Raw genomic sequence first — 10,779 nt, forward strand, 5'->3', positions numbered from 1 at the left:
TTTGAAAAGCCTTCCAAGAACCAGAAGTGAATTGGGAACCTGCTTTAGAAATGATGGACGAATAAATACCATAAAGACTCACAATCTCATAAATGTAGATCTTTGCATAATCTTCAAGCGTGTAAGTAGACTTTACGGGAATAAAATAGGATATTTATTCAACCTATCCACAATAACCAATATTTATTCATTTTGCGTTCGTGTTCCAGTCAACCCAACAACAATGTCCATATTGATGGCTTCCCACTTCCAAGTAGGAACATGCATTAGTTGGGTTGAACCACCCGGTTTGAGATGCTCAACTTTAAGTTGTTGGCAGTTTGGACACCTAAAAACAAACTCTGCTATGTCCTTTTTTAAACCATCCCACTAATAGATCTCTGTAAGGTCATGATACATTTTGGTGTCACCCTGATGTATAGAATAGCGAGGACCATGAGCTTCTTATAGAATTTGGTTTCTCAAATACTCAACATTTGGTACACATAATCTCCCTTGGTTCCTAAGAACACCATCCCCCCTGGGAGAATGACTGATTAAGTTTACGAAATAAAGATTCCTTCAACTCTATCAATAGTGTATCAAGATAATACTTAGATTTCACCTCCATTACTAATGATAAGTCGGAATTATTATGTATCATGTAATAATTTGTAGAAACTTCTAACTGCACACATAATCGAGCCAACCTATGAATATCTTTCACAAGTTCTTTCTTCTTTTGTTCAACATAAGACGCACTACCCATAGTCATACGACTCAGATCTCCGCAACCACATTGGTCTTGGCAGGATAGTAAAGAACACTCAGTCGTAATCCTTCAACAATTCTAACCATCTCACTACTAGAAAACATGCATGATGCAACACAGGAATAATTATTGTCATAGACTCAAAGAGTCTCGCATTTTAGCTGTGACAACGGAAACTCGCGTGTTGCATATAAGGATGTTGCAATATATCTATAGTAACGGTTTACTAGCTGTATTTAAAAGTCGTTGCCACAGACCATCTATAGCAATATTTATTCTTTAGTCTAGGATGATACTTTTCTGCACCTGTTGCAACAGTTGCCAAATCGTTCCAAAAGAGTTTATAGCGGCGGTGGTAAACCGTTGCCACACACTATCTAGAGCAACAATTATCTTTTAGTTTTAAACAATAATTTTCTTCGATTGTTGCAACAGTTGCAAACCCTTGCAAAAGGTTTTATAGCAACAATTGTGAACTTTTTCAACAACTTATCTATATAAACAATTATATTTTATTCTAGGATGACACTTTTCTGCAAACAGTTGCAAATAATTGCAAATGACCTATTACTATGACTTTTATTAATTATTGCAACAAAACTAAGCTATTGCAATAGACCTTCGAATGCTTATTGAAGGCTATTGTAGCCATTTTCGAAATAAACAATGATACAATGATAAAAACTATTAAGCCAATATGTACATCAACTTGTAGCATTCATATATTATAGATAAAACCAAATGATCTTGATTTGCAATTGAAGAGTCAGCATATATTGATGTTCACAATAATTAAACCTAAACATTAAAATAGTTCTGGAATGTTTAAGAGTTGACATTCATTCAACTTCACAAAATCACGACAAAAAGTAAAAATAGTGCTACAATGTTCAAGAGTTGGCATTTACTTATGTTCACAAAACTAAGCCAAAAAGTAAAGTATTGCTATAATGTCTGTAGAAATCAATTCTTTTAAAGTAAGGTCTTAATTGCTTTCATCCCCACTTTGATCATCATTTTGTTCACCTAATATTTCAAAAGGATCAACAATTAGGAAAGAGGAAGTTCAGAAATGAAAAGGTAAAATAAGACATAACGGGAAATAACTACTAGGAAACCAACATTCTAAGATAAAGGTAGAAGCTCTAACTGATCATGAGGAGGATCCAAACCTATTAGGAAACAACTCAATAAATATATCTATAAAAGTGTACTGGATGAGGACAGTTTAGCAGATAGTAAACATATAAATGAATTAGCACCAGGTGAAGAAGTTGATCGGGAACAACTATGTCAGGACCAAATCACTTAGCTAACTACATTACAACATTGCACTTAAACAAGACAACTCAATCCACTACAACAGTTTTCAAACTCTCCCAACCAAAAGATGGAAGACATTGAATTCCAATAAATCTCAAATTACAATCCTCAGAATCAGAACTAGAAAGATTACACAATCATAAACATGATATTAGTTGAGCAAAATATAACAGCTAAAGACAATAGACAAAGCAACAAATAGGGGTTACATCAAGAGTAAATACAACAAACATATACATCAGAAACAAATGATGAATCACAAAGAAAATGATAATCTCCAGTTAATAAAAACCAACAACACCTAAACTATGTAAACAACAGTAACACTAATCTCGATACCATTAAATTTGATAAAAATAAAATGATCATTGCCATTGCACAAACAATAATACAAGAAGATTGCAAGTGTAGTAGCACAAGAAAAAGAAGTAGAAGAAGATTAACATAACAGTCCATAGATGAAGATGAACCAAAAAAGAAACTACAAAACCAGTATTAGAAGAAAATGGAGAAGAAGGTGGAGGATATTTACCTTCATTGTTGCTACAAGTAGATGAACGATGGACTGATCGAATTTTTATTTTTTGTGTTGAAGAAACATCAGCTTCCAATTTTCTATATCATGAGGAAAAAGGGTCTCATTCTTAGAAAGTGTACCAAGGAAGCTGCTCAAATCTATGACGACGTCATTAGTAGGACCAACAGGCTGACAAAGTTTATTCAGTATAATCAGATTACAATCTTGCCATCCATGTACAAATAACATCTTTGTTTGACCTCTTTGTCTTTTTTTAGTTGAGGACTCTCCAATAATAACAAAAAAAAGATAAGCCTTCCAAAGTAGTATTGTAATTTGATTTTATAATAAAAAAAAAGACAAGTAACATTATAAATAAAATATTGATGTTCTTTCCTTGGTCTGCACATTGTTCGTTTTCTTCAAGAGAAGTAGAATTTAGTTGAAGTTGTTCTTCTACGGGTTGCACTACATTGTTAGTTGAGTCAGTTTGTATACGAAATCATGTCTTTGGACTTTTTTATTATAGAAGATCTTCTTCTTGAATTACATCTGCTAAAGTTGACGCTTTGCGGCGATTAGATCTTGTCTTTTTGTAGCTAGCAAGAACTTCTTTTGATTCGCCAAAGATGTGAGCATTCCATCTAGAAAAGTTGCTCTTGCGTATTTATTTCTTATTCTTGGAGACACTCGTTGTTTCACGACTACCAAGTACTGACTACTGTAAAAAAAAGAGATATACAAATAAGGAGTTAGACATACCAACAGAATCAAGTAAAAGAAGATTATAGTAGCAATAAAATGAAATAGTAAAAAGGAGAAAAGGTGAAGCAGAAATCAGAATCACCACTTCTTGAAACCTGATGCACATATGATTGCTGATGCAAAATCAATAATCTCATTTCAGCAAAAGAAACACTAAAACAATCTCTAATATTATTTAGAAAATCCAAAAACACAAAAGTACACAATAGGAATAAAACTGGCAAATCGACATTCATTCAATAGACTTTCAAACCAATAGTACATATAAGAAAATGCAATAGAAATATATTAAAAGAATTTCAAAAATTCCTTCGTCAATCATCAGCCACCATCCAATCCCAATCGACATCATCAAAGTCCTCATCTTATTTTGATGTTTCCATATGATCTTCTTCCATGTATTCTGAATGTTGATCATGAGTTGGCATATCCGTGACATCACCAGTTACATATTCTCTCGAGCATCTAAGATCAACATCAACACAAGATATTCCATTTGATGTTCCAATGTAATTTTCATGCTCCCCAAAAAATGTGTCTCCAATATAACGGGCGATTCTGATCTTCGTCTAAAGCAAATAAATCAACATTGACTTTAGTCCTTGCATAATAAACACCTTTCTTAATTATATCCTCCACATAGAAAACTTGATGCATTTGAGATGCTAGTACAAATGGATCTTCAGTACTGCATAACTTATTGAATAACTCCATAATATAAAACCTCTCCATCAGTGGAGTTTTGGTCTCTAGCAGTAGCAAAACTATCAGTAGTTGTTGATAAAGGCACTCCATAGTGTTGAATATTACCTTGACTATCTCGTTTCATTTTATGAAATCGATATCCATTGATGACATATGTTGTATTCCTTTTTGCCGCAGAATAGGCCCTTTATAAAGTTTCTGTAAATGTTCAGGCACTTCAACAAATTTAACTTTCTTCATAAACTAGTTGACAAACTCCTTACTATGATTCTGTGCTCTAATCCATGCATTTGCACTACTATGATTTTCAATTACGATCATATGTTCCCTGCAAGCAAGCATAATTCAAATTACCATGTTTGAAATTTCTAATTATATAAATTATATTGAAGTTTATAATAAAAGTGACATATCTTACATAATAAAGGTCTCCATTTTTTCATCTCCTGTATTAAACAATACATATTGATGTATATCAAGACATAACTGGAGATCCATGTGAAAATTATTGCCTTTGTTTTTTTTTATCCCTTCCAATGGGATGGCCAAATTTTGGGAAAATAGGTGAAAAATTATCTCCCTTTGTTTTAGTTACTTACTCATCATCTAATTAGTATCGACTGAATTTTGTTTTCACCCCAGCATGTAGGTATCTGAAACATAAATTCACGCGCTCTAGTGCCACAAATCCCTCTAGTATAGATACTTCTAGATGAAATCGATTACGAACAAGCCCCTTGAAAAAACAAAGGTTTATTTAAGTGGAATACATGCAACGAAGATGTGTCGGATCACCAAACTTCACTTCATTTACTAAATGTATAGGCGGATGTAGCATTATATCAAAAAAGGATGGAGGGAAAATCTTTTCAAGTTCACATATAATCTCATTGATTTCAGACTGCATTTCATAAACATATGTTCTCTTTATCACCTTGCCACATATGACTCTAAAGAAGTACCCCAACCGAATCAATGCTAAAGAAACTTTTTTAGGCAACACTTTTCTAACAGCAACTTGGAGAAAGTAATGCATTATTAAATGAGCATCCTGACTCTTGTAACCTGATATTTTCATCTAATCCAGTTCCATACGTCTTGATATATTTGAAACACAACCTTTTAGTAATTTGGCATTTTTAAGAACAGTGCAAAATAACTTCTTCTCTTCTGGTTTCATTGCAAAGCAACCTTCAGCCAAATAAACTTTTCCATTATCATCCTTTACTGGTTGAAGCTCCTTTCATATCCCCAATTCTTGCAAGTTATGTCGAGAATTAACATGATCTTTTGACTTTCCAGTTACATCCAACAAAGTCTTGAGCAAACAATAACAAATATTTTTTTCTATGTGCATCACATCAAGATTGTGCCTCAGTTTGTTATGTTCCCACTATGGCAATTAAAAAAAATTGTTCTTTTTTTCCATGGACCCTCGCTGTCACGATGCTTCCTATTTTGTCTCTTTCCGAAAATATTATTTAATCCATGAAACTCTTCCAATATTCCTGTGCCTGAGCAGGGAGTAGGTGCAGATCTGTGATCCTCTTTACCATCAAATGATTTATTATCTCTTCGAAATGGATTATCAAGAGGTAAGAACGCCTGATGACCCATGTAACACATCTGACGACTATGCTTGAGATATTGAGAGCATCTCCAATAGTTACAAGTTGGGAATGGCTTTATTCCTTTTGTGATCCAACCAGAAAGCATATCATAGGCTGGAAATCATTTATTGTCAACAATAGGGCAGCACACAATTGAAATTTTTTTAGAATCAACATCATATGTTTCCATCCCAATTTCCTACAATTCTTTCAACTCTGCATTTAGTGGTTGAAGCTACACATCAATATATTCCGGTTTCCTGAAAATCCACGGTGATAAATTATAATTCATTAACATAACAGGCCATGTGCTATGAGAAATACTCATGGTTCAAAATGGGTTGAAACCATCACTTTATAGACCAAATCTAACGTTACGAGGATCTCTAGTAAAATCTTCGTGGAATGAATCAAAATTCTTTTAATCTTTCCCGTCAGCCGCATGCCTTATATTTCCATCTTTGGGTCGTTCATTATCATGCAGCTGTTTCAGGACACATGAATTTTCCCTGAAGCCTATGTTTTAAGGTAAGGTACCTTAATATCTTTGTAGGAATTTTGGTGCTTTCATTAATCAAGGGATCATTAACATTCTTCCATCTAGACGAGCCACAAACAGAACAATTATTTCCTTCTCATTTTCCTTCGAATATAACATACAATTATTAGGGCATGCATGTATTTTTTCATAATCAAGACCCAAATCTTTCATCACATTTTTTGCTTTGTGAAAAGACTCGGGTATCTTACCAAATGGATATTCCTTTCTGAACACGTCAAGCAAGTCTCCAAAGGCCACATTACTCTACCCCCAAATAATCTGGAACATCTCTAAAAGTATCATAAAGTAGGCCATCAATATTGTCACGCATGTTGGAACCTTCCTTATTATGATCTAGATTATTTCTCGAGGAAATAATTTCCCCATGAAAAATCTATGTGGTGTACCCTTGTACAAAACCATAAACAATTGAGATATCCTTTACAACATTTCGTTGATGCCACTTAAAATTAGCACACTATTTGTAATGGCACAATATTTTATCTCCTTTGGAAGCTAGTTCAAAAGCATTATCAAGAAACTTATTCAAACCACTGATATATTCATTGGTGGATCTCCGGAGACCCATCCAACTTTTATCTCCACTATCCATTTAATTTTGAATATCGTATATGACACCAAAATCAAATTACCAAGAAATGACATAAAAAAAAGATTCTGATCAGTGGCTTTATCTTGGCTATATACAACAAAGTTAAACAATTTTGACAAATCTAAACACTTACAAGATGTAATGAATTTCATATAAAAAATACACAACATAATATTATTTTGTCAAGGAAAACAACATCACACAACAAACTACGCAAAACACATTGCAAGACTCCTCTTTGAGAGGATGAGTTACTGTTCAACCAGAAAAAGTATGTACTAAATCACAGATCTAGAATCAGCAATGGTCACAATATAGAACATGAATCAGAAAAAAAAAGAATAATACGAATGTCAGATAAAAGGGAAATCTTGTCCAACACTCTAAACTATCTACACATTTACAAAATTTAAAGAGCACATATACGGGGAAAGAATCACCCGGAAATGAATATAAACAACACAAACAGAAGAGTAAAAATAAAGATTCATACACACGTAATTGGAAATGATGAGAACACAAAAAGGAAACTAAATATAGAATTAAGAGACAAGTGAATATTACCTCTTTTTAAGCAGCGAATAGCTTACTATAGGAAAACATTACTATCTAAAACCTTTTACATTTTAGATAATCATAACTAAGCTAACTAGGCAAATTTGAGTTAATATGTTGAGGGTGTTATGTCTCTAATTAAAATTCTAAAAAAATTTAAAGGTAAAAGAAAAGCATGAAAAGAAAAGAAAATAAAAGTCAATAACCTCACTAATGAAACTAAGCAACTCAATAGTAAAACATAAAATTTATAAGAAAAGACAAGGAGCAGCCTTAAAGATTTTGGATGTATAGTTAAATGTAAACAAGAATATCCAAATATAGAAGTAGCCTTAGATATACTATTAACACTCAAATCCTTACAAAAATAATACACACCACAACTACGCACCACCACTACACAACTATGTACAAAAGAACATCTTTGTTGCTTTAATACACTGGGAAAGGAATGGACGAGATAGAGTTCACTGAGACAGAAAGTAACATGAATGATCTAGTTATGAAGATCTTAACTCATAAGAAAAATTTTTTTATCATGAATTTCTTTTTATAGTAAAACCATAACGTGAAAATTATCCAACATTTTGATCTTACAATACAAACCTTAAATTTGAAAAACATAGTCATATATGGAATGATTTAATTGAATAATGAATAAGCAATAATGAAATGAGATTAGTAAAAGAAATCAAAAAATTACCAACTTTAACATTACATCAAAGTAAACATATTCAAGGACACTTAATCAATAAATGTGCAGGTCACTCACAAATGTGAGTAACTGATTACGTTTATATAGCTTTCTATTCCTTCCTCCCACAACACCTTATGGAGCACAGGTAGAAAAATGATTGTTGTATCTAATATACACACTAGCTGAACAATATAAATGAGACGTTATATTGCTATTTGTTTTCATAACTCTATATATTCCTATACTGAAAACAGGTGCTGCAAGATGCATTAATACATCATACTATGATAAGAAATGCAAAAATATGTACTCCATCAGGATGTATTATAACATTTAAACAAAAGATGCATCTACAATCCAAATGTAGCTTCTAGTTACATTTAATTGAAGGTAAGATATTTCAATAATGGAAATACTTACTTTTAATGAAGGAAAAGGATTCAGATACACATGTACATCAATGTTAAAAAAGAAAATGAAAATAAAAAGAGAAATACGAACATTACATTTTTTTGAGCAGTGAGATGAGCTTGATGACCAATTTGTAGTTTCTGCACTAAAAAATTCAGGCAAGGAGGAAAGTATAAACTTAAACCTTGAATAATATACTCGAAAGATAGAAACAAAATCCCTTAATGCTTGAATTCAAGGACTTTCATAGTAGAAAAATACTTAGATAAGAACTATCTTGCAGATTGAAGATTTTATTCTTAGAAATGTTTTGTCCGGTTCAAAAACTAAATGTTTTTTAATTGATAAGAACTATCATGCAAATTGAAGATTTGAAACTCATCTTTCATAACATTAACTCTTCCGAAATTGAAAATTTCCATCTAAACATTTTTGCGGAGATTTCTCAATCTTCACCAAACATGAAAAACTCACTCTAATGCACAAAAAGATGACATTATAAACATAAAATCTAGCTAAAACTACTTTAAAGAAAACAATTTTATAAGAACCCTAGCTTCTAATAAATTTCTAACTTTGAAGAAGACGAAACACAACATACCTGTATCTGCATAAACGTAGAACTCAAGAACAAGAAGACCCAAAAATTGCAGATTCCTATAAGGAAAAGCAAAGAAAAATGGTTAAATCCATGGATGAGCTTTCGTTCTTCAAAGAGAAGAGAGAGAAGCCTTCTACTTACGAGGGAGGTTCAAAATAGTGAAGAAAAATATTGACCTAATTAATGTGATATATTTACCTTTTTTTTTAATTTAACAATTAATTAAAAAATTGGCGGGTGTAGTGAAATAAGTGAGGGAAAATAAATGGCGGAATCGTTGACATAGAGAACCTAAGGTGAAAATTTTCACAAACGTTGCAATGTAGAGATACTATGGCAATGGTTGTAGTACTAATGCAACAAATTAACTCTTAAAGTGTTTCATTAGGTCCAGCTGTTTATTGCAAAGGTTATAACAGTTGCGAATGAGTATCTATTGCAACATATATTTAATTGTTGCTACATGCATGTTTTCTAGTTGTGCCTTCTCTATTGGAGATTTAACTCCTTTTGTGTAAAAACATATTGAAGACTTTTATGGTCAGCAAACACAGCAACATGCACACCATACAAGTAGTGTCTCCATATTTTCAAGGCAAAAACTACATCAGCTAACTCAAGGTCATGAGTTGGATAATTCTTCTCATGAACTTTGAGTTGCCTATAAGCATAAGCTATCACCTTTCCATGCTGCATGAGGACACAGTCCAAGCCTACTCAAGAAGCATCACAATACACTACAAAGCCTTCATTACCCTCTTGTAAGGTCAACACCGGAGCGGAGGTAAGCTTATCTTTAAACTCTTGAAATACTTTTTCACAAGCTTTCAACCACTCAAACTTCGCCTTCTTTTGGGTCAAAGTTGTCAAAAGAGAAGCAATGGACAAAAATCCATCAACAAACCTTCTATAATACCCGGTTAGATTCAAGAAACTCCTCATGTTAGTGGTAATCAAAGGTCTAGGACAATTTTTGACCGCATTCGTCTTCTTCAGATCAACCTTGATACCATCACCAGAGATAATATGAACAATAAAAAAACCGACCTTAACCAAAATTCACAGTTGCTAAATTTGTTATAAAGTGGGCGTTCTTTGAGGAATTACCTAAAGTGATTCTCATGATCATTTTAATTATTGGAGTGTATTAAAATATCATCAATGAAAACAATCACAAATGAGTCAAAGTAATTTATGAAAACTCAATTCATTAGGTACATAAACGCATTCCGGGAATTTGTGAACCCAAAAGACATCACTTAAAATAGATCACCCTATACTTTGCATGAAAATCTTGAAGAATTTCCTTAAAATCGCCTAAGGAGAACTGAGAGAATTTTTCTGTTTTTCTTACGTTTATTCATTTTTTTTCAATCATGAGTTTTTACTGGATAAATGTGAGCCTATGTCTTAGTAACTAATTATTGACTAATTCAACATAGGATAATTAACTTAATTAAATATATCCATTAGCTAATTACCAAAATGCCTCCCCTACATTTACTAAAATTACGAAAGCATTTGACTTAGCAAATTCTAAAAATTTATAAGGGGTCTTTGTTTTGACCATGAATTTTAATTAATTAGTTGTGTTGCTAATTTAATTAATTAAGTGACCTAGGGTAATTATTAAAGTACCCCTAAGTCACTAGCACCATAACCAACCCCTTTGGACCATCCTAGGTTAGTT

The 10,779-nt window shown here is 32.6% G+C and overlaps 1 long non-coding RNA gene across 2 annotated transcripts; it reads right to left on the bottom strand.

Annotated features, from left to right (window-relative positions):
- Positions 1–2,780: 2,780 nt before the first annotated feature.
- On the bottom strand, positions 2,781–10,402 carry LOC114074413. 2 transcript variants are annotated; one of them, XR_003574809.1, is made up of 4 exons: positions 9,771–10,402; positions 9,090–9,145; positions 8,584–8,633; positions 2,781–3,312 (listed from the first exon to the last, which is right to left on the bottom strand). It is a non-coding gene; the product is annotated as an uncharacterized LOC114074413 (long non-coding RNA). The 2 variants fall into 2 exon arrangements; XR_003574811.1 differs by lacking the exon at positions 2,781–3,312 and adding an exon at positions 3,569–4,389.
- Between the last annotated feature and the right edge of the window lie 377 nt (positions 10,403–10,779).

The sequence above is a fragment of the Solanum pennellii genome, chromosome 10 (genome assembly GCF_001406875.1).
Source record: "Solanum pennellii chromosome 10, SPENNV200".
In the NCBI taxonomy this organism is placed as follows: Eukaryota; Viridiplantae; Streptophyta; class Magnoliopsida; order Solanales; family Solanaceae; genus Solanum; species Solanum pennellii.